Consider the following 24748-nt stretch of genomic DNA (forward strand, 5'->3'; position numbering starts at 1 on the left):
TAAATTGTTTGTTAAATGTGAATATTTTCTGAGTATTTTTTTTGCTAAAAAGATAAAGACAACATTAAAAGTACTATACATATATGTAAATAATTATGGGTCTATATTATGCAATGTATAACTAAATGACTATAGAGCAGAATGCTGTAAATATTCTTTGTAATCTTTGCAGCATGGCTACTACTCAACCCCCTATTTACACTAATCTGATTACTGGCAAGAAGACAATTTTATGATCTTTTAGGCAATGACACACCCTCATTACTCTCAAGGAATTCTCCACACTGTGTGCTTTTTTATAAAGTAAAACTGACTGTCTTGTCAACAGACATCCTATATGTTGGACCCTTGGTGCCGGAGACCATGCTGGCTTCTTCCTTGGTAGGTCTCTGGCTGGGGCTGCTCACCTCCTCGCTGTTGTTTCCCATCTTCACGTGTGTCCTGCATATGATCCTCAATCTCAAGACTATGATACAATTTAATGACGACAAGAGCCTCAACAGCTTTTTTTGGACCAAGTATGACCAAACGCTTACAAAGGATGAAGGGGTGTGATGGTATCCAGATTGTCTCTCTCAACTTAAATTGCACTGGACAAAAAGGGCTGCTGGGTCAAATTACAGTACGATTTCTAATCTTCCTATAATAGCAAAAATCCCAAACTATCTCCATCTGTCTTGCTTCATCTTTGACTCATTCTTGAAGGGCCTCTCTGGGACTGCCTATCTGCCTTTAGTCTATCAACAGGATGCACATACTTGGTAGGTGGTAGACAAATCTTCCAGTCTCATCATCAACAATTGAAGGGGATGTTATTTACTCATGACTTTTATGACTTTTGTCTTTCCAACGTCTTGCTGTTTGTAAATCCTTTTTGTAGTAAATCCTTCCTCCCATATTTTAGGATCTCCATACAATTGCAAAGAACTTGAGGATGTGGGGTGTATGAAAATATTTTAATGGGTTAATCTGCCTGGCCCTTGCTATATAATAGAATTTTGGTAATGCTGTATTAAAAAGCATCAGTAAAATTAGGTTTATTTTTTTATCTAAGAAAGAAGAAATCTACATGGCAGAAGGGTTTGATGTAATAACTGGATTTCTGGTGTTTTGTTTTTGTTTTTGTTTTTTAACCTGGAATGCCTGGTATATGGCTAGGGTCCTCATTCATTCCCTTCTGAATAATAATAACAACAACAACAACAACAACAATAATAATAATAGTAATAATGATATCAGACCCCTGCCCAGGCAAAAGAGAAAAACTTCCCAGGCAATGCAATTACACATCCTTCAAGGGGCAAAAGATAACAGGAAGTCAAGGCCCTGGTTTGAGGTAAGCAGCCTGCCCCACACGGCAACACCCTGGAGGCCACCAGACTTCTTCTGCCTCAGAACAAAAGACTTCCTCCACTCCAGGACAAAGTTTCCCACTCCTCTTGGCACTACCCCTTCCCTACCCAAACTCCCCTAGGAAGTAGCCCCTCTCCCGAGACCCCAGGGTCATCAGCTTTGTCACCCTTGACTAGCCTGCACCCAGGCTGGAAATAAAACTTCACTTGTCGCTTCATTTTTGCCCACTCTGATGGTCTCAGTCATGCCTCAGTTTTCCCTAACAAATAACAGTAATAAATATTATAATGATAAAACGCATTGCCAGACAAACTAAATTTACAAAAACATGCCTCCCGTCACTTGAGATCAGAAACTTAGCTACTCCTAGACTGGTGGCTATATTTCTAAGAACATTTCGTTTTATCTGCAAGAATTCTCTTCCACTTAAGAAAGGTTTTGTTCCCCCTATTTCACTAATGGTTTGGGGGAGTGAGGATGATTTCTATTTTGTCATCGTTGGTTGGTCAACTTACACTTTTGACAATCTGCCAAAAGAATTAAATACTGAAATAATTACTATTATAGGTGTGGTGGTTCATACTTATAATTCCAGAAAGTAAAGAGATTGAGGCAGGTGAATTAAAATTTTGAGGCCAGCCTAGGCCATTTAGCAAGATCCTGTCTCTAAACAAATTTTAAAAATTACTAGGGATACAGCTCTGCCCTCCTTTGGTTAAATCACCCAAAACTAAATAAATAAACATAAATAAATAAGAACTGTTTATTGCTCATGTATATTACATAACGTTAGTTGAAACTACAACAGAAATTCAGATCACAATGTGAGAACTGTCAAGCCTATTTTTGTAAATATTAATATTTTGTGAAAGATGAAAATTTTTGGATATATGAGAAGCTAAACACAAGAATAACTAGCAAAAACAGAGATTAGCAGAGCAAATACAGTTGTAAAGCAGCTTTACGTAGAGCATCTAGTATGTATTTACCTGGGAAAAAGCCATTTTCCAAATATATACTTAATAGTCCCCATTAAATAAAACATATTTTGCCTAACTCCCCACATCAGCATAATAAATAATTAATATACCAAAATGATAAGTAATTTTTAAATATATAATTTGAGTTAATGTAACAAAAATATGAAAAGGAGACATGATATCCAGTTTAATATCTGACCATTGCAATAGATGCATGCACAGAGACAGAGGATTGGATGGATATGTGGATGGACAGTCTGAGAGGTTAAAAAGTAATGATAAACAGGTTGTTTTTTAGTTTAAAATGGACTCAGATGTAAAATATGAACTTTCTAGAAAGGTGAGGTCCATGAAGAGTTGAGGCAGAACAGTCTCTGGCAACTTTCAACTTGAGCAAAGATTACACAACCCTTTTCTGTTGAATACAGCCATAAAGCAAGATTTGCCATTTGCCAGAAATTACACCAGTTAAGAATATCACTTTGAATGTTCTAATGTTGTAAGGAATTGGTCGCATTAAAAAAAAAAGTTATTTTCTACTAATCCTTCCAGCTGGCCTTGAGGTCTGCAATGCATCAGAGCTGCCCCATCAGGCTTGGGATGTGCAGACAGCTCTCTCAGTCTTTGGCAGCTGCCTGCAAATCTGTGCCGAGGGGGATTGTTTTAAAGTTGCTTTCTCTTTATTTTTGTTGTTGTTTCTCCAAATATTCCTTTGCAGCAGCATCTGCTATCTCAGCTCAGACAGTCCAAACAGATGTGCCATTACCTCATGTGATGAGCAAGTCTCTGAACAAAGCATCTCCTCCTTGGCAGGTAGACCTAGACACTTTGTTCAAACCCAGACTGTAAAAACAGTCTGAAACCACCAGGGGATAGAAACTAATGAGAGGCAACTTTTTTTTTTTTTTTTTTTTCAAACTTGGTGAAGACAATAATGGACTCCTCTGGAGTTGCCAGCTTTATTAGCATTTCCATTTCAGCAAAATGTTCTTTTTACACAGCTTTCAAATTATCACTGAATTTATCAAGCCTATTATATTTGATGTTGACGTTTTTGGTGAGGCAGATCAGGAGATGACTTCAATGTTTCTAAATGCAAAGTGAGTGTGAAGAGTGAACAGTCAAATTCTGATGTCTTCAGTCTTTGTGTCCTGCTGCAAAATGTAACTAACCTAGCAATGTTTCAGGTACAGATACTGGGGACAAAAATAAGCTTCGCAGTAATGGTACTATGTCGTATATGGTACAACTCTTCACCAGGAAAAAGGCACAGTAAATGAACACAATAGTAATTGCTTAAACTAACTGTTGAGAAAATAATCTATTGCCAACACTTTTGTCTTCTATTTGACTGGAAGCTTTGCTGCAAAGCTCATTGCTAAAAAGATAAGCCTATTTCTTTATGCACTTGGAGGCAGAGTAGTTAGACTTGGACAAGGTAGAAAAAAGGATAATCTCTGTAGGCAATGTTCTACATGTTTTATACAGGTTGTCTAATTTATTTTGTATAACTTAAGTTGCATATTTTATTAAAGCAGACATTGATATTATGCATTTGTACAAGTTCATAATTAGCAGCAGAGAATTATTCAAATTTATGTTTTCTTTTTTAAATTGAGTTTATTGGTATACTTTAAGTATACAGTACAGTTACATTCATTATTGGGATCTTGTACCTTTACAGGACAGGTCTTGGTTCTCATTTTTTCCTCTTGTCCCTGCCCTCCCTTCACCCCCTCCTCCTCTCCCCATTTACAAACATTTTATTTCCATGTTTTCATTTTCTCATATTTTTTCTTTTCCCTTATTACCTTTCCCCTACCCTTCCCACCTTCCCTATACCTTTAGCCCTTTTCTTCCTATTTCACATTGTCAATTATCTCATTAGGATCTTATATACTATTATAGTTTATTCACACCAGAGAAACTATTCACTATTTACACATGTGGAATTATTCAAATTTAGATACATCTAAATCCAAATTATATTTTCTTTTTACCTTGTCACATATGGCAAATTACTTTTGGCACATTGCGTGAATTCTTTGACCTTTAATATTTTTCTCCAGAAAAGGAGATACTGTCATAGACTAAATGAGAAAACAAACATACACACATCTATAAATGCAAATAACACCCAATTCTGAATATATTCATGTTGCTTGACACAAAGTTGGATGCATGATCAGTATATGTTAACCATTTATGTTTTCAAAATATTTATAAAGTCTGAGTAACCCATAAGGGCATAACACTTATCCATCCTCAGAATTATAGTACCTGAATTTAGAATAGATGGCAAAGGGAAAGCATCATTTATCCCCCAAAATATCTTCACGATCGCTTTCCTGGTCAGTTTGTTATCAAGTATAAGAACTCTTTGGTGTAGACATGTTGCCCTGTAAAGGACTCACTACACCCACCAACAATGACCTTCACGTCCCTCACTCTTGCACACCACCAACACCAACGATGGCCTTCATACTGACACAGCAGTAATAATGGGTTTCAACACTAAAATTCACTCTAGACATGTTAATGGTTGTTGATATGGCAGATAAGAATTTATCATGTTTCTCTAATGGTGTTTTTTATCATGAGCTCTCATGCAATTCAGCTGCTATATAACCTTGAACAATTTATTTAACGACCCTTCACTATACCTCCTTTTTAAACTGATAAAGCAATGCTCCCATAAAACATTACTAATAGCATCTAAAACACAAATAATATTCAATAAATTTAGGCAATGATACTTGCTTGTCCTACAGCTGTGGAAACTTCAAAGCAGATCAAATACTTACAATAATTACCTTAAAATAAAAATGACGAAGATATGAATATTTTAATCAGTAAATGAGATGTACTAGTTTATAAATTTTAAAGTTATGTATCCTGTGATAGAAGGTACAAACATCACTGGAAACCAAAGAAAAATCACAAAATAGCACGTATATTTGATGATCAAAAATGTTTCAAAGTTATTTTATGCAGGGGTTTCTTTTGCAAAGTTAAGGAGTCCCTCAAGGAAACTAGGAGTTAGGGTTGGGGCAGAAGAAAGAAGGGAAAGAGACAAGAAGCACAGAAAGAAGAATGAAGCAATAATCTACAAATAAACTTTGTCTCTGTATTGGTTTGATGTCTGCCTGACCAAGTGCTTTGAATGATTTGCAGCTGTGTGAATTTGCAGCTATGATTTACAGGTAGGCCTGGAAGATACATGATTAAAAATTTAGTTTAAGGCCATCTTTTTCAGAAATGATGACACAACTGACATCCAAGGAGCTAACTGATTTTCCAAAAGTATTTATTTAAGAAGGAGAACAGTATAGAGCTATTTGGCAGGGCAAAGTGATTTCAGGTGGGCTTCTTTTTAAATTAATTTTAAATGATATATGCATGTTTCTTAGCATCATTGTGAGAGCAAAATGACACAACTAATATCCAGTTTAAATGTAAATTGTTCAACAGATATTGTTAACACTGTTAGCATTAAATTAAGAGAAATACAGGTGGATTTTTTTGTCCTTTTTCTTAGACTGAAGTAAGAAGATACTTATTTAGCCACAGATAACTCTATTCAGTGGGAAAAAAATAATGTAAAGCCAATGCTTAGAATTTTTTTCCCTTGAAATATCTTTGGGGCAAATTTTCTTCCACATACAGTGATTAAGATTACTGTAAGAATTTTCCCATGACCAGGAGACAATTAAAATTTCAAGATAAAAAACTGTATAGATTTTAACCCCATCAAGTATATTTGTTATTCTTTTTTGAGCCACAGTAATGTGCTGAACTATAGTCAGGCAGCATCATTATAATTTTTAAAAATGTGCTAGAGCTAAATGATGTCAACCATACAAAGTGCAATACTTGTTTCTAATACAGTTTTTACAATGAATTCTAGACATAAATGGTTCAACCAATTTCTGTTTTATGATGAATTACCTGATTTAATTTTTGCATTTGAATTACATTCATAGAGATAGAGTTGTAAAAGTAAGAAATTCATTTCAGTAAAAAGATCTTTTCCAAAGGAGTAGTGGAGTAGTGTCTTCAACTTTTGGAAGGGAGCCCTAGACCCTGCCCTTTCGCCGTGGCCAAGTACACATAAAACTTAAGGCCTAGAGAAGAAGGAATCAGCATTGTGTGGCAATGACCTAGAAGGAAAAGCCACCAAAGGGGGATGGCAGTGGGGTCCGGGGAGTGGGGACCCTGGAGGCCGGCATCTCCTGCTGTGAGAACATCATGCAGTGGGCCCTTTGTGTTTAGACCCTGACTCCCTCCCTCTTCGTCCTCCCTCACTTGGATTCTACTGGTCCCATTCTATTCTCTCTCCACCCGTAGGCACACAAGTGGTTCTTTCTGCCCTGCCCTGCTGGGCACAGGCATCTGGCAGGCAAGTTCTTCAAGAGGATACTGATAATTTGAGCAGAAGGCAGCTGGGAAGGAACTTCTTCCAAAGGTGGCCTGGGAGGAGAGCTAGAAGGCAAGCCCTAAGCCACAGAAAACCATTACTTCTGCGCAGCTGCTCTTCCCAGCCACTGTACCCATTGTCACTGCATCCTGAAGGACCCAGAGCTTCTGGCACTACTGTACATCCTATGTGCAGCCTCCAATGCTACCTTCAAAGCCAAGCTCCTAAAGCTGTTGCCTTCATTGCCTGATGATGTTTAGACTGGGCCTAATATTTATAAACTGACATGGAAGCCTACTTCTTACTGCATTCTTGGAATTGTTTCATTAGCCAATTTCTTCTGGAGACTTTTCTCAAATTTCTGAAAAGTTGAATATCATGAAGGAAAGTGCATAACTTGAGTAAAATTGTCAAATCATCAGTAGAAGAGCAAGGAATCAAAGAAACATATTCAAAGGACCAAGCAGCAAAGTATGTTTCTCTATAATAAAGCAATTAGGGACCCGGGATGTAGCTCAGTGGCACTGTGTCTGCCTGGCAAGTGCGAGGTCCTGAGTTCTATCCCTGGTACCACAAAAAAAGCAATTAAATATAATGACCAAATCAAGATACTTGAAGAAACTAATGAAATTCTAGATGACACAGCTAAAAGTTTCCCTGTTAGGTTAGAATCTGAAAGAGAACAGAATGTCAAAAATCTGAATTTGATACTGGAAAACAGAAAATCTATAGGGAAGTTAAAGGATGCCTCAGAATTTTCAGAGGTTCAGATTGCCCTGAATGAAGAGAAAGTGAAGTCTAAGTATACCAGGTTCAAGAAGAAAATGCTAGGAAGAAGAATAAATAGAAGAAGGAGGAGAAGAAAAGGAAGAGGAACAGGGGGAGGGGGACGGGATGAGGGCCTCTAACTGGAAATCAAAGACTGGAAGAAGTCACATGCTTAGATTAGCAAGCAAGCAAATCAAATCCTTCAAAAGTCTCAGGGAGATTTAGATTTACAAAGATAACATGCCAGGGATTTAGCTCAGAGGTTCAGTGGCCTGCCTCAGAAGCACAAGGACCCGAGTTCGATCACCGGTACCAAAAAAACAAACAAACAAACAAACAAAAAACCAAAGATAACAGTATTAGTGCTTTGACAAATTGCATTACACAGGTGAAACAGTTAGAGTGTGGGTCTGAATTTGAGAGCATGAAGGAAGAAATGCATCATGAACTAGCCTAAAGAGAAATGAAAGGTGAGTAGAGTGAGATGAAAAATCAAATTAAGCAAATGATGGCTGTCTCAAACTGCAATGCTGTAGCTCAAAAGGATGTAAAACTTTCACAAAGTAAGCTAAGAACCTTGATGTCCACTAACTGTAACCTGAAAGACCCCAAAGAGAAATCAGAAGATAACTGCAGCTCATTGCAGTCTGCTATCTTGGCCTGAAGGAAGTGTGCAGAGCTCTGCAGCAGAAAGTGGAGATTCTGAATAAACTCTACCAGCAGGAGATGGTTCTGCAAAAGAAAAGGAGTTAAGCGGTCAGGTGCTGATGAGAAAGTGATCCAGCCTGGAGAGGAAATAAAAACGTACAAGTGGAAAAGTGAAGAAATAGAGGAAGAATTACAGAATACAGGGTGCTTATTTAAAACTCATTGCTACTCATTATCATTCATGAAAACTGGTTCAACCTTCAACCTACAGAAAAATCAATAGCTGAAAACGAAAAGACAAGCTGCTAACTTGAGACACAAATTGCTGGAAGTTACCCCAAAGATGGTACTACAGAAAGGTGAATCTGTGATTTTAAAACTAATGCCAGAAAGATCAACTATGCAAAACCCTCACTGGATAGGTGCACTGACCCAGAATGACTCTTCTGAATGGTCCCCTCTGAGTGGTGGAGGGTGGTGCTTTCCTCCACTGACTGTGAAACCTTCCTGGGAGCCACTCTCCGCTGCATCTGACTCCAGAGACATACCTATAATTGAACTTGGGCCAGGAGATGGGCCTTTAACATGTCCTCAGTGATTATCTGAAGCCTATGGGAAGCCTTCTGTGTCTTATTCAGGATCTGGTTCAGCTCACATGATGAATGACAATTTATGAAGCTCTTTCTCACTGAAAGTGATAGATGAGGGAAAGGTCAACACTGCTACAAAATGACCCTCTTTTCCCATTGGTGCCTCTCATAGCCCCCTGCCATAGGAGTCACCCCACTACCACCACCTGGCTACAGACTTCCACCTCATCTCTGTGGCCTTTTCAGTCCTTGTCTACTCCCTCCAACATTTGGTCCTGCTGTGCATCCACGTGCACCGCTAAGCTTAAAAGTAGATGAACCAGGTATCCCACCTGGAAAACAAGACCCGCCTCTTAACCCTTGGGAGTTGTTTATCAGGAGGACATGTGCCACTTACATGTGCAGGCTCAGTTGGCCCTAGAGCATACTTTATTTCCACTCCTACCTCCAGGCCCCAAGGATTACCCCCCACTACCTGCTGCAGTAGTCTTTCTGCCTTCAAGCTCCAAAGAGGACCTTCTTCCTATTCCTAGAGGTGGCCGAGACTGTTAAAGGCTTTGGAAGAGAGTCCATAACTGACCTGCGACTTTCAGTCATAGTGGAGGTGGACTCTGTGCTATTCATTATAGTAAAGGTCTTCACTGACTTTGCATGTTTTTAACAATAAGCTGCTTAATCTCCATCTTGGATGCAATCAATTAACAACATTATTTTCCCTCTAAAGACCACTTCTTAAAGTAGACTGACCTTCCAACTTTGAAATGTGCAGTGAAAAAAATTGCATGTTCATTAATGAAGCATTATACTTTCTAAAAGAGTTAAAATGTTAAATTTTCTAAAAGTTAAATTTCCTATGGAAATGTTTTAAGAATATGTACTTCATGTTTTCATTATCCTATTTATAGTGTGTACCAGTTGAGTACAGAGCAGTGGTAATTTATAAGCTTGATCTCCCAACCCCAGCCCCAATATCTAGACACCATAGCTGTTACGTAAAAATGTTTTGAATATCATTAGCTCTATCTCCCCTCTTGCTGATGTCCTTTGCAGCAATAACTCAGAAGAAAATGTTTATTAATAAAAAGAAAATAGGACATTTCCTCTTTCAAATTTCAGACTGACCCCTCTACTTTCTCATTCTGTTTTTCTCCAATGTAATAACAAAAGTATTTATTTAGTGACTGTATTCTAATATATATTATTCATATAATATTTACATAATAATATCAACATTCATATAATTAATATTTAAATATATACAGAATCTGCCAAAAATGTATCCACACTTCAGAAAAAGAAAAACTCATATAAATATTTTAATACTAAATTTATTGAGACACCATGAGATTCATATAAATTACCTTTGGCCTCTACAATTACACGAGGGCCTCAAGGTGGTGGTCATTGGTTTCCAGACATTTATTAGTATAGCAGAGTGCTGCTGGGGTAACCCTTGTCATTGAGATTGCTGCACATGCATTTTTAATTTCTTTTCTAAGTGCTAGCAGTGCAGTAGGTTTTCTGCGATATACAGCATCCTCTATGGTCTCCCATATGAGGGTAACATCTGTTGAAAACACATCATACTATTTTTTTCATGAAGTGTGCATACATTTTTTGGTAGATTCTATATATTAATACAAGGTTCTTTCTTTAAAAATTGCACACAATTGCAAAATTTTAAAGTTTTGTCTTATGTCTTCTCATTATGGGTAAAGTTAAAGATGCAACAAAAACTAAAAATGAAAAACTGATTCTATTTGAAACAAAAATATAAGGGATTAAAATACTAAACAGTATCAATCATTACAAAGAAATTTCAAAGAAAAATGTGGATTAAGTTAAAAAGGTCTTTTATTTTTTCACTTTTCTTTTTTGGTACACAAGGCCTCACGCTTGCTGGGTAGGTGCCGAGCTGCTGAGCTACATCCTTGGCCCAGGCTAAAAAATGCATAAAAGGGACAAGATCTTGTCAAGAAATTTTGAGGCTTATAATCAAAATTAAGAAAAGGAAAAGCCATGGCTGATAATGTGAAAGCCACGGCATGGACACAGGGAAATTTCTTAATAGGGTTTAGTTTTAATCTTTGGCAGGTTGAAATCCAGTTTTTCCAGCACAATTTATTAAAGAGACTATCTTGCCTCCAGTGACGATGATCGTCTCTTTTGTCAAAGATGAGGTAGCTGAGTACATCTGGAGTTGTTTTTGTGTCTTCCAGTCTGTACCACTGATCCTCAGGTCTGTTTTTTTGCCAGTACCATGCTGTTTTGATCACAGTGGCTTTGTAGTATAGATTGAAGTTGGGGATTGTTATACCCCCTGCCATGTCTCTGTTGCCTAGCATGGCTTTTGCTATTCTAGGTCTCTTCTGGTTCCAAATGAATTTTTGGATTATTTTTTCTAGTTCTGTGAAATATAGTTTAATAAGCCTTGAGACACAGAAAACTGCTGAGTTTTGCTTTGTCTAGTATTTGATGAGAAACTTTTCTTTCTCAAGTATGTTTTCTTATATACGCCTTCCCTTTCTTCTCTGGCCCCAGATTCCAGATATTGCAACCAATTTTTAAGTTGAATGGTGCCCTTTCAAATATATGTCTGTGTTTTAACTTCCAAATCTTGAATGTGAGTGAACTTGCTTGGAATTTCCATGTGTATTTTAGCTGTTATCATCCTGGATTACTTTGGTGAGTACCAATGACTATGGCCTTATTAGAGACAGAAACACAGCTTATGTAGAAGAGGAAGAGACTAAAGTCAGAAACTAATGCATTACTGAAGCCTCTAAAAGCTGAAAGTGACAAAAAGGATTATCCCTAGAACTTCCAGAGTGAATGTGGCCCTGCCAATGCCTTAATTCAGATTTTTGGCTTCTACAAGTGTGAAAGAATAAATTTCCACATACGTGAGGGAAGAGCATCCCACTGGAAACAATATAACAAATATCTACTGTTTGTCTATTACTCTTTTTAGCAAAATGATATACTTTGAAAACAACTTCTGTGCTTCTTGTTCCTTGTAGTTTATATTGTAAGTAAAGGGATAGTCATTAGATAATATAACTTAAAGAATAGTGAACTTCATATATATAACACTGTGGTATAGACATACATAAAAGCAGTACCTTAACTAGTCTAAGATTGAGAAAGTTGTGTGTAATCTGAATGTTAGCAGAAGGACGAGATCTAACAGAGAAGGAGAAAAAAAGAATCAAATTTTTAGAAGAGGGCAAGACAAGGCAGACCTAGAGATAAGACATATCTGTAGCTTCAGTTTTAACCACTTAATGGTGTACCTCAAGCATCACTCAGGCAGCGCATTGGTTTACATATGACCATCCCAAGAACCACTTGGGCAGTTGTCATTACAACCAGTCAATTCTTGTATTGAACAAATTCGATAAAATTGTCATTTTAATATTTCCTATCATCTTATTTAATGAAAAAAAGCAATGTTTAGCCATTCCATGTTTAAAAAATTGGGCTGGTAAGTGGTTAAGGCTAAGAGAATTCAGTGTTACATTTTTATTCGTGAGACTTTAACACAGTTTAAAATGTTCCAATTTCTAATTTAATTTAAGTCTGAGTAATGAATGAAAGAGAATCTTCACTCCATCTTTGTGCCATTGCCCCTTCCTAACTACCATACCAACCTTTCATTGTATACCTGTGCTACAGGTTATCCTTCACCACATTCCTACACCTTCTCCCCCTTTCTCAAATCCCATACCTCTCCTACTGTGCTGAAATAATATTATCTAAATAGAATGAAAAGATTTTATAACATACTAAGAACTTGCATTACAATTAACGTTCAAAGTTAACACTACCATTTTTATACCTATAAAAATTGTTAGAAATAATTGACATAAAAGTCCTAATGTCTAATATAATTATAAGCATACTGTTCATATGTAGAAAGTTGAAAATATGATACTAATACATAAAGTATAAAATGTAGAAAACTTACAACTACACTGGAGGAAATTGACTACTTTTTAAAGTCAAATTATAAATATGAGTCAAGAATCAGTATCACAATTTCATGGTTTTTTTTTAAGTTCTAGAGTAGGCCAACTTCTGTTTTCTAAAATTACTTCACTCTGCTTACTTTATTATCTTGTCAATTATCATGGTTTATTGTGAAAAATTCTCCTTCCAGATTCATATGTAGTGCTGCAGAACAATTCTGACTTTTCTACTTTCAGAATAAGCCAAGAATTTGACATCAATAAGAACAACATTGGGCCAAAAATATTATTCCCTAATGCAAGTACAAACTGAAGTGATATTTTCCAAAATTCTCAGCTTGGAAAACCAAGGAAAATGAAAAATAATTTATGGAAGGGAGACTCTCTAGTACTTGACATTAAACATTTTAATTAGAAATGCATATGGGCCACATGTTAAAACTGTATTTCAATGTCTATCTGTAGAAACCACAGTATCTACCAGGATATAAGTTGTAAAGAGGAATAAGCTGTCTTTGCATCTTTTAAAAATTCTTTAGCATCTCTAGAGAGAGCATATACAGTCCAAGTAGATTTGAGTTGATTTAGTTGTGCTCTTATATCTATATATTATCTCAAACTTTCATGTTGCTCTATTTGTGTCTTCAAGAAGTTACTAGAAATTATGTAGGGGAAGATGCTTTCACATGCAAAACTGTTATGAAGATATATAATGATTTTTATGCCTATCAAATTAACACTCAGAAAATTAAGAATTTGTTAATATATTTGTTAAGATTTCCATGCAGTATCCATCTAAAGAACAAAATAGTAACCTTTGTACTGAGTAACATAGTGAAACTTATTAAGTTCTGTAAGGATTTTAAATTGAAATCTGTTCAAATTCCATTACTCAGGCTCCTAACTGTTTGATAATATGCCAGTCAGGAGGTGGTGATGAGAAGAACATCATTTTGAGGTCTGGTAGAGACCTAGCGGTGAATGATTTTAAGATTGTCTTTAAACTGTGAGATTCTACTAATTTCACAGAGAAACAACAGGTTTAGACAACACATTTTGTATTAATGATAGCTTGCATTGTGTGCATTTTTCAGCTAGCATACAGAAAAATTTGTAATAGCCTAATATGCAAAACACACAATTATTCTCTAGTGTTCTTGTCTTTGGTCTAAACAAAGAAACATATTTTGCATCAAATAATTGCCACATAGCTTCTTGTCATGAAATGTTAGAGAGCACACAACTCAAGTAACTGGTAATAATATTTGATTTTCAAAGTTCTATAATCAAATAAAGATGATAAACACTGAACCTGAAGGTAGAGACTATCTGTATAACAAATCTGATAAAACTTGTCGGTATGTAAATATACTTGGGAGAAGGCAGGAGAGCAGTTTTCAAAGCCAGACCACAAATGAAGTCTAAATGTGGGAATTGGGGCAGGGTGGAAGGGTCCTGACACATTTAGTTAAGCTGATAGTGGGGTGAGGCCAAGATAACAAAATGAGCTATGGTTGTACGAAATGTAATGCTTGCTTTCCCATCAAAACAAACACCAGGAGGCACAAGCACACATGCACAATATAGAGATTTGCGCTAAAGTAGTCTGTGGGCTCTGGGAAGCAATGAATACATTGAGATGCCTCTGGTGGGTTCAAGAGAGGCCTGATATACCCACCATTTGCTTCAAAAACCTAGGACTTACAATGCAAAGTTACTACCCTTGTTGAGGAAAAAGTTCAAAATATTCAGCACTTAGTGCTGAGATTAACATCGTAACACAGGTTGGCAGTGATGTCGGCGGTAGCTCAGTGCCCCTGATGCATACTTATGAAGAAAAAGGGTATTCTCCAGGAGAGCAAAAAAATTGCCTGTTAGAAGACTCAGATGATGGTGGAGAGGACAGGATACCTGAGCTGGAGCCACCAGTCTCCCAAACATCTCCTTCTGTTATGGATGAGAGAGTTAGAACAGTAGAGATGCACCACACTCTGTACCAGATCCCAGCCGCTTTATTATAGTGGGTGGCTGAGGAAGGACTAATGCTCAGGAAGTTTCCTGATCATTGGGAAATGGTTTGATTTCTCCTTTTCAATCATGCTTTCAGTTGGGAGAGCAAGTAGAATCTTACAGAAGCAGAACCATGCCAGTTTAGTGGGGGGCACAGGGAAGTTTCACACCTTTTAGGTGAGCTATAAAACAAGCTGCAGCTGCAGCAAGTTTATTGCCAAGCAGGATGTGGGGGCTTGGGGTGCTTTGTTCAAGTGCAAGCAATTTGTTTATGCACAGGCACAAAATGGCGTTGAGGCACAAGGTGGAGCCGGGCTGGCTATCACATTTCATAGAGCAAGCTCCAGAGCTGACTGCTGTAGAAGTAAACTGCCAAACCAAAGCAGCCTTGTTGTATGCCCTGACTGCCAGAAAGCCAGTTCGCCACAGTTATGGCACATAGCAGAAAGTTGTAGTTGTCTGCCTGCACGAGGTACATTCCCCAGAAACCAGTGGCCCTGGAAATAACTGGTAGTGAGGAGGCCTCTGTAGCTGAAGAGTGGTGAAAGCCTACAAGAGGGAATCCATTTGTAATGCACCATGGCTGCTTTAAACAAAGACCTTTTTCCAGTCACTTCAATACTACAGCGTAGTTTGAAATACAAGAAAGATTGTACCAAAAGGTGTTGGCACCTGGCCAGGTACCAGTCGGCTTTGTGAGGAGCCAGCTCATCAGGATCTCAAAAACAAAAACAGTTTTCTATGCTTCTGGCCTCAAGGGCATGACATCACACACATTTGTGAGTGATCTTTCCAGTGTCCTGTGTGTGAGAAGTGCTACCCCTCAAAGAAGTACCTTTTCCATTACCTAGGTTGTATGGTGCAAAGTTCCTTGACCTGTGTAAAGTGCAGATCAGCTTCAAGCTTTAAAAAGTTTTGCCAAGCACGAGAAGCCCCACATCAGAAAATTGTAAGGCCCATCCATCCTTTCCCTGGCCTTCTCCTACCTAGGTTGATTCAGAACTAGTAGAGAGCATAGGGGCTCTATGGGCAGGGGTTACTTCGTAGGACAGTTTCTTCATCTTTGGGGACTCAGGTAGGGCCCTGAGAGCTCAGAAAACCACAAAGGATCCTGTGCAGACACGGACATGCTTCACACCAGGATTAGAAAAACAGGTCCCCCCTAGTGATGACCAAAACACAGTTACCCATGATTCAAGCCTGAGTTGGCAGCTAAAAGTCTGAGGGTCGTATGATTGTTCATTTATTTCGTTGTTATTTTTGTACTGAATGTTCATTAAAATAAGTGATGTAGAGAGAAGAGCAACAAAAACAAAAACAAAAACATCACTGTCCACTCACGAAGTATTCAGTGGAACCCGAGATAATCTGTGAGAGTTGATCTAGAATGAGGCACTCAGTGGTAGAGCGGCCCCAGCAACACACACACACAGTCAATGAGAACTGATTTGATGGACACTTTACAGGGCCATTTTTTACTTTTACAATACCCCTCGTAGGGCTGAGGTTATGAACTACATTACAGCTCAACTTCTGCCCAACTCTGCTTCTCTTACCCCTCTTCTATAGGTATTATTTTCAAGGATTCCCCCTAAAAAAACTTCTGATCATGTGATATCATCTTAGAGACTTCCTCCCCAAAAATCCAAACCAGTGACAATGGATACAAGCAGTGGGCCAAGAAACAAGATAGTCAGCGGCGTCCCACAGCCAGGACAGTCATCACTGGCTGTGAATAGGATCACATGATTAGTAGCAGGTAGGCATAGATCAACCTCAGCCCAGTGTTGTACAAAATAAATGCACAGTTTATGAATTACTTAAAAGATATGGAAGAAATAGTAAATTTAAAGACAATAATATTGCAAGGGCTAAACTCAGTACATGTTTCGTGAAAAAGTTAAAAAAAACTCAGTTCCACAGGCAAGTGAAAATCAAGCACATGCCTCTAAATTAGAATCCATTCATTTAATCTCCAAGACTAGACTAAATCAGAAACTGTGTTGACTGAGGGATATGTTAGTAATTTCTGTCAATATTAAAGTTTCAAGGGATGCAAGGTAGAGAGGGGGAACTTGTGAAAGTATCCTATCACTTCTCTATCTCTCCAGTCTATTCACTATATAAATTAGAAAGAAGTTTTAAGATAAAAATAGATATTTACATATACACATTTAATCTGGCAATAGTTCTAATTACAGCTACCTTGCTAGGCGCAGTTGATTTTCTAGAGTAGATTAGTAAACTCTCTGGGTGTGGCCTGGAGCCATCGATTTGTTAAGTGTTTTATTTTTTAATCCACATCATTTTCACCAAAGGAGTTTCCACTGTGACGTAGAACACAAAGCAGAAAACATTTAGTTTTGCCCCAGAATATATTTACAGTTTTACATTTACAGGAGTGTTATGTTACCTCTTCTATTTTTTTTTTATTGAGTTTATTGGTACATTTAGGGATACAGTACAGTTACATTCATTGTTGGGATCATGTACCTCTACATGGCAAGTCTTGATTCTCATTTTTTTCCCCTTACCTCTGCCCTCCCTTCACCCCCTCCTCCCCTCCCCATCTACAAACACTTTATTTTCATCTTTTCATTCTCTCACATTTTTTTCTTTTCCCTTTTTGTTCTTCCCCTACCCATCCCACCTTCCCTACACCTTTAGCTCCTTTCCTCCCATTTCTAAATGTCAGTAATCTTATTAGAATCTTATGCATTGTTGCAGAATACCTCTTCTATTTTGTGTCATAATATACTCCAGAGAGATCCAAATCCTCGAGGCGGCCATCAGAGCATTACATTGAGCTACTACTGGAGGACCCCATAGGCTTTGTTGAAATACAGGCATTACTGGGGTAAGTATCAATTCCATGAGGATCTACTGCCACACCAGTGTTCTTGTGAGGGGTCCGATGGACTGAGGTGTGCTAGGGCAAAGTATTTCATCTTACACCTTTCAGTTTAATCTGTGTCTTCCAATATCACTAGGAAAAAAAATGCAAATACCTCTCTCTGACTTAGGAAAAAAAAACCTATGTGATACACCTCTGCCTTTCCTTTAACTTTCTGTGTTATAAATTCCTCAGGTTTTTTACACAAAGTTTGGTAAGTTTTCCACTGCTTTGCATAAATTACCAAAAATTAGCTACTTCATACCAGTGTTACTATTTCATTAGATCAGAGTCTGCACATGACTTACTTGGGTTTTCTGCTCAAAGTTGATAGCAAAGCATCATCCAGAGCTCTGTTCTGTTTTAAAGCTTAGGCCCCTGCTATCACATTTTTCAGACTATCAGCAGAATGTAGTCCCTAGAGCAGGAGTGAGGAACCTATGGCTCACAAGCCCAGAGTGGTAGGAAGAGCCTTCTGGAATGATGTCCTGAGCTGTCTGAGTGGTTTTTCTAAATTAAAAGCTTAGTACTGAAGATTCATTGCAGTGTTGGCACTTAGTGATAAATAAATGGGCTTTGGGTTGCCGTTTGGGCACTCAGTCTCTAAAAGGTTCACTATTGCTGCTCTGTAGCTACAGGATTTGCCCCCCATCGGATGCTGACTCATGCTTAGGACTTTCCCCAGTCCCTAGAAACCACCTTCAGTTCTCATCCACATGCCCCTCATAGACAACTCACAACACCTGCTTTCTCCCAGGTGCGTAGGAGACTGGAAGAATTCTCTGCAGCCTGACAACTCTAGCTTCTTTCCTGAGTCTGTTTAACGAGGTCAGTCTAGGACTGAAAGTTTGTGTAAACACCAAGGCAGAAACCCTAGGGGGTCATCTTAGACTTCTGCCTACTTCGGTGAGAAATACCAAGGCCTAAGACTGGCTTTATTTTAGCAGTAAAAAAATCCCATGTTCCAAGAAATCCCTCAGGCCTGACCTACTAAACTTCTATCATGCTGGCCTTGTGCACTCTCCAAACCTTCATGACTATTTCTCCTTAGGACTTTGACATTTGAATGTATTCTTACTAGTATTTCATATCAAATATTACCAGCAGAGATTCAGTTATTTTTAGAAGAGGCAATAAAAAGAGTAATTGTCATAAACTAGTAAAGTATGTTAGTACATTAGAAGATGAAATACAACATAAGCTAATGAAAATGGGTATATTACACTTCTAAACTGGTATATCATAATGAAAAGGTGACTTTTAAAGAATAAACGAAAGAGGGCACTAGCCTGTAGGATGTCTGAGGACAGGGTATTCCATGGTACAGTTGATTTTAATTGCTTAAAATGCAACATGCCGGGCATATTCAAATCTACCCAAGGAGGAAAATATAATAGTAATGGAGTGTGGATAAAAGAACTAAGAGAAGAATCATCAGAGATGTGCTTTGCAACCAGCTTATGTAAGACATCATTATAAGATGTACATCACTATAAGACTTTGTTCTCCTAATTAGCTGGGAATTCACTGGGGAATTCAGAGCAGAAGCGAAATTTTATCCGATAAATTTCGTAGGATTTACTCTGGCTATTGTGTTGAGAATATATTGAGTATGGAGGATAGGTAGAAATAAGGAGACAATTTCAGACAGTATGCAACAGTCTGTGTAAGTGATTACAGAATAAACCCTTAAATGTGATAAATACCAGACATTGACAGACTGATGATACAGAATAGGGGGAAAAAATACTGGAGGGCTATCTTTAAGTAAGAGAGATGGGCTTTACTAAAAAACACTAAAACTTCCTATATAGTAAGAGGCAGAGAGACAGAGTTTATATGTACAAATTTGTGTCGTAGGTATATAAATGTCAGGGTAGGAACCTGGAAAAACATGAAGGCAAGGTTTTCAGGAAAGTAAGTATAAGGTGGTAGCAGGAATGTTGGAGCAGGAGGTAGGTAGTGTGAAGGAATCCTATAGTGTTAGAGGGTGATCTATGACAGAAATGTGAGATTACGTGGCAGTTCAGAGTATGTTTTTCCTGTTTTGGGTTTCTTTTCTCTTTTCTTTCCTTTTTTTTTTTTTTCCACGGGGGAGAGGAGTACTAAAGAATGAGGCCAACTAGAATATCTGCGTGTGTGTGTGTGTGTGTGTGTGTGTGTGTGTGTGTGTGTGTAAGCGTGATTCTAAACACATTTAGCTGAGTGGTGCTGGTGAAAACAGATAGAAAGTTGGATTTATATAGCCCTGCAGTTTGCGTGAGTACAATGAAGGAGGAGTAAATGATTGTAAAGTTTGATTTATAATCATTTAACTTATAAGAAAGTTCCTGTGTAAGGAAGGCTGAGAAAGTATCACAGGAGAAAGAGACAATTGTCGGGATGTTATAAAAGAAAATACTCCATTGTAGATGACTACAATCTGATAGTTTGAGGACACCCATGCCCAAACATGAGAGTGACCAAAATCCAGATCTTCATGGACCAGTGTTCCTTGTTTACCTACAGGGAGTTGTTTGTTTTGTAATATTCTTTTTTGCTTTTGTTTTATTGTTAGTTTTATTTTCTTACTTTTTCATAAATGTTAATAATTTGGGAGTAATGAAAGTAACCACTAGGAAAACCAACCCCAGTGAGACACTGTGCATCCCCTCTAATACATTCTTGACTCAAGCCTTTGAACAGGCATAACACTTTACAGATGCTTGCTGTGCTTTACATCTAAAATGTCCCTAGGTGCGGGTTTTGGAAGGTGACTGGATCGTGGAACCACTGCACTCGTGACTGGAGTCATTCACGAATAAGTTCAGTAGCTGAGTGTGCTGGAGCGGGAGCTGGTTAGAGATAGGTCACTGGGGTTGGGAGCCTCTCTTATCTCTCCCTCCTGGCGTCTGGGATATGAGCAGCTTTCCTCCACCAGACTCTACCAAATGCTGTTTCTCCCTTGGGGCCCACTGGCCATGCATAGACTGAGATCTCTGAAACTGTGATCCAAAATAAACTTCTCCTCTTTACGTCGTGGGCGCCAGGTATCATGTCTCATCAGCAATGACAACGTGACCAAGACCATGCTCCTTACTTTCCAAAAATGCATCATCTTAGGTTGTGATAAGCATATGTGGTGAATTCAGAGTCCACACCTCAGATCCCCCTACCATTTCGAAGAAAAATTAACCAGTGTCTCCACAAACTATACACTCATATCTATCAGTGCATTTGCATCCATGGGGTACCCTTTCCAATTCAAAATGATCTAAACACACAATTTAACATAATTATATATTTTAAAATTTTTATTTATTTTCCATATATAGTTGTCCCTCTGTTCCACACAGCACTGACTCTAGGACACTCCAAAGCACTCAAATCCATGAATGCTAAATTTTCACATATAAAATGGTGTATTTCTATTAATCCCATGCATATCTCCTTCCATAGCATAATTTAAGCCATCTCTTAATAAGATATAGTAACTAATACAATGTACATGCAATGTCAATAGTTGTCCCACTACATTTCTTATAGAATGACCAAAAGTTTGTTTTCATGTGTTGTGCACAGATGCGAATTAAAAAGATATTTTTTTGATTTGCAGTAGGTTGAATCTATAGATGTTAAAACCTTAGATACAGAGGACCAGTCAGCTACACTCTAAACTGTTAATTTATAATGTGAAAAATATGTATATTATTTAAATAACAAACTAATAATAAAGCTACTATAGAATTATTGAAGTTATACCATGTAATTTCTTTTATTCATATGTCCTAATGTCTTCTCTCCTATTGAAGATCTCATAGGAAGCAAATGATATTAGTTTTCTCCTCTGTAATTTTATTGAATATGTATTGTGCTGTTTTCAACTAACCATATACAATATATAATAATAATAATACTGTATACACTTACTCCAATCGAAACCTTGTTGTCAAATTAGAGACAGCGCTGAAAATCCCTTAGTGAAGACAGACACTTCTTCCTCTTCCTGCCCAAACAGAAAATGCCAGGAGAGGAGCCAATGTGAAGAGAACAAAATGATATATAATTTATTTTTCTCATTTTTCAGATATGTATTATGCACATGACATATGCGGGCACATATGTGTTTATGAATATCAGTTATATACTGAATATGTTCACTCTTTTAGGTTTTTATATGTATATAATACAATTATAATGAATTTTAATGTCCTTGCCTATTGATTCTAATATTTGCTTCAGACTTACATCAGTTTTAAATGATTAAATTTTTTCCTTAATGTGATTTATATTCTTTTATTTTTGCATGCCTGATAATTTTGGTTAGATATTTGACAGCACAAATGTTATCTTGCTTAAATTTGAAATTATTCTACTACATAAGAAGTACACTCATGTTTTATTCTATGATACAATGGAAAATTGTTTAATTCTTTATATTTTTATAAATTTGATTAAAACTGGAACAGTTTTTATTCTAAAGTTAATTATTGCCTTTTACAGGTGCATCGTGGGTTTAATTCTGTCTTCTCAAAAAGAGATAGTTATATTCTAACACCCATTACTTCATAATGTGACCTTATTTGAGAAATAGGATCTTGATAGATTTCATCAAGTTAGGATGAAGTACTAGCGTGTTCTCTAATCAGGAGTAACTGATGATCTTATAAAAGTGAGAAATTCATAACAGGCACACACAAGGCTGAGGTGGCCATGTGAAGACTGAGGCAGCAACGATACCAGGAGCCAAAATGTCTGATATCACCAGAAGTTATAAAGATATAAGAAGATTCTCCCTCACATCCTTCAGAAAGGACCAACCATGTCAGTACCTTAAATTTGAACTCTTAGTCCTTAAAACTGTGCAAAAATGTGTCTGCTGTTTAAGCCACCTGTTTTCTGATACTTGTTACAGCAGCACCAGGGGACTAATACTTGTGGTAAGACATTCTGAATATCCTACTAAATCCCTGTAAACAATAGTCTTTTCCAGCCTAAATATGGTAACAGACTGTATTCTTAGGTCTTTATGAGGCCAGGATACTGTTTCAAATCCTATGTTATTATTCACTCAACAGGATTCTGTCAAATACTGGAGAATACTAAAGTTGTCACTTTTGTGGTTCTTTTGTCTCAGGTATCTTCTGATAACTGGAGCAATCTTGGTCTGTCCCTAATTTTCAGCCCTCCCTCATGAAGTAATGGAATCCACTGTACTTCACCTGATTTCTCTATGCTGCACCCTGAAATTTCTATCAAAATTGTAATCTTAAGGTGAGCAATTATAGGAGTCACCCTCTTCTCCCTCAGGGATTATTGACCTACATTACCTCATAGCAGTTTCTTCAAAACCATTGTTTCATATGTTTTGTCTGTTTTTACCACCCATTGCTTCAGGTATAAGGGTAAATTTGACATTTCTTTTTCTCCATCTTGGACAAAATGGAAGTCTACTTCATATATGTACTGTTTTTATTACTTGCATACTTTTTAATTACTAGCATTCTTAAAATTATTTAAATATTTTTATATTCCCAAATAAAATCTTAAACACAAACATATCCTTCAGGATATATCATTGCTATATCTTAAAAGACTTAATAAAATTTTACAACTATGAGATAGTATGTAAATTATCTCTGTTGGTCTAATTCATCGCTACTTATTTGGCTGTGTTTCATCTTTCACCACGGTATTTCAGCCCACTGAGCTTTAAATTCCTCACCTGCCTAAATATGTTTATACTCAGAGCATTTAAACTGTTATTCTTTATTTCTGTTTATTTTCCCTGATATTTCTCCATGGGTATCTGCCTTTCATTATTGAGGTCTCAATACAAACATTTCCAATTTAGATTTTTTTTTTTCTTTTTTTTGTACCAGGGATTGAACTCAGGTCCTTGCATTGGCAAGGCAGGCGGTGGAACCACTGAGCTAAATCCCTGGCCCTTCTCTGATCCTTTCTAAACTAGGATACCTACTTGGTAGCTATGTTTCACTATTTTGTTTTATTCAAATTATTTTTCTTTATTTAAAGTATTACACAAAGTTAATTAGCTACTTATATTCCCTTAGAATATACATTCCATTAGAAACCCAAATTTCCCTTTCTTATTTTTAGCTCTATCTCCCATGTATCTTTTGTGTCCACTGAAGATGCATAGTTGTGCTGATTAAATGCTTTTGGACACTAGCTTAATAAATTTAATAAAGTAAAATAAGTAACTAAAATTTTCATCTTGCAATCCCCTGGATTATTAATCACTTTGTAACATTTTGCTTTTTCTCTTATACATATAACAATATGATATTTCTGTAAAAGAGCTCCATGTTATCTGTTAAAATTACAACAAAAAATAACATACATATTCTACGAAAGCTAAGAATAGCATTTTTTAGTTATGTTTCTGCTATTAAGTGAGAGTCCAACATTCAGAATCTTTATATTTCTGCTATAAAATCATTTATGATTCCTATCATCTCCAATTTCCATAATCATATTTCAACTATTGCTTTGAGGACAAACCAATTTCAAATGTTATAGTTGAGGAGAAAATGCAATTCCGTTTTGTTGCTTCTTTAAAGATACAATAACTGAAAAACTTTGTGAAAATTTTTTATTAAATAAAATTCTGGGTGAAATATAAAAGATCTGTAGCAATACAATAACTGTGTCAGTCTTTTAAAAATATTATTCTTATCTGTTGGAAATAAGAGAAATGTGAAACAAGAAAATAAGATCTGCGTATGTATGTAAATGTGTGTTTTGGCCAGAAATATGAGTTTAAAATCTCTTGCAATATAGAATAATGTTTTTTGTGCTGGGGAAGGGGAAAGCTATTACATCCATTTATGGAAATCAGATTCCACAATGTAGAATGGCGTCAACAAAATAAGTCTTCATTTAGCTGTTTTTATAAAGTAGTATTGATGGACTCACAGAATTGATGGAGTCAGATAAAAGTAACTTCAGGCACTGTAAACTCCAAAAAGATTTCCATTACAACCATCCAGGGACTTCTTTGTCCTCAGATTTTGCCAAGCATATGGATTTAATGAGTGATGGATTATTCTCTATATGCTGAACTTTGCATGTTCTATGATTAGCAAAATGTGTGTGTGTGTGTGTGTGTGTGTATATAT

General features: G+C 37.0%; 1 long non-coding RNA gene across 1 annotated transcript in view; it reads left to right on the plus strand.

The window, feature by feature from the left end:
* Positions 1 to 17501: 17501 nt before the first annotated feature.
* The window catches only part of LOC104858584, an 8576-nt gene continuing 1329 nt past the window's right edge, over positions 17502 to 24748 (plus strand). The window contains exons 1-2 of the long non-coding RNA XR_779174.1: positions 17502 to 17591; positions 22744 to 22880. This is a non-coding gene — a long non-coding RNA (uncharacterized LOC104858584). The remainder of the gene's footprint in view (positions 17592 to 22743; positions 22881 to 24748) is intronic.

The sequence above is a fragment of the Fukomys damarensis genome, unplaced genomic scaffold (genome assembly GCF_012274545.1).
Source record: "Fukomys damarensis isolate Sample0158 unplaced genomic scaffold, DMR_v1.0_HiC HiC_scaffold_38, whole genome shotgun sequence".
NCBI lineage: Eukaryota > Metazoa > Chordata > Mammalia > Rodentia > Bathyergidae > Fukomys > Fukomys damarensis.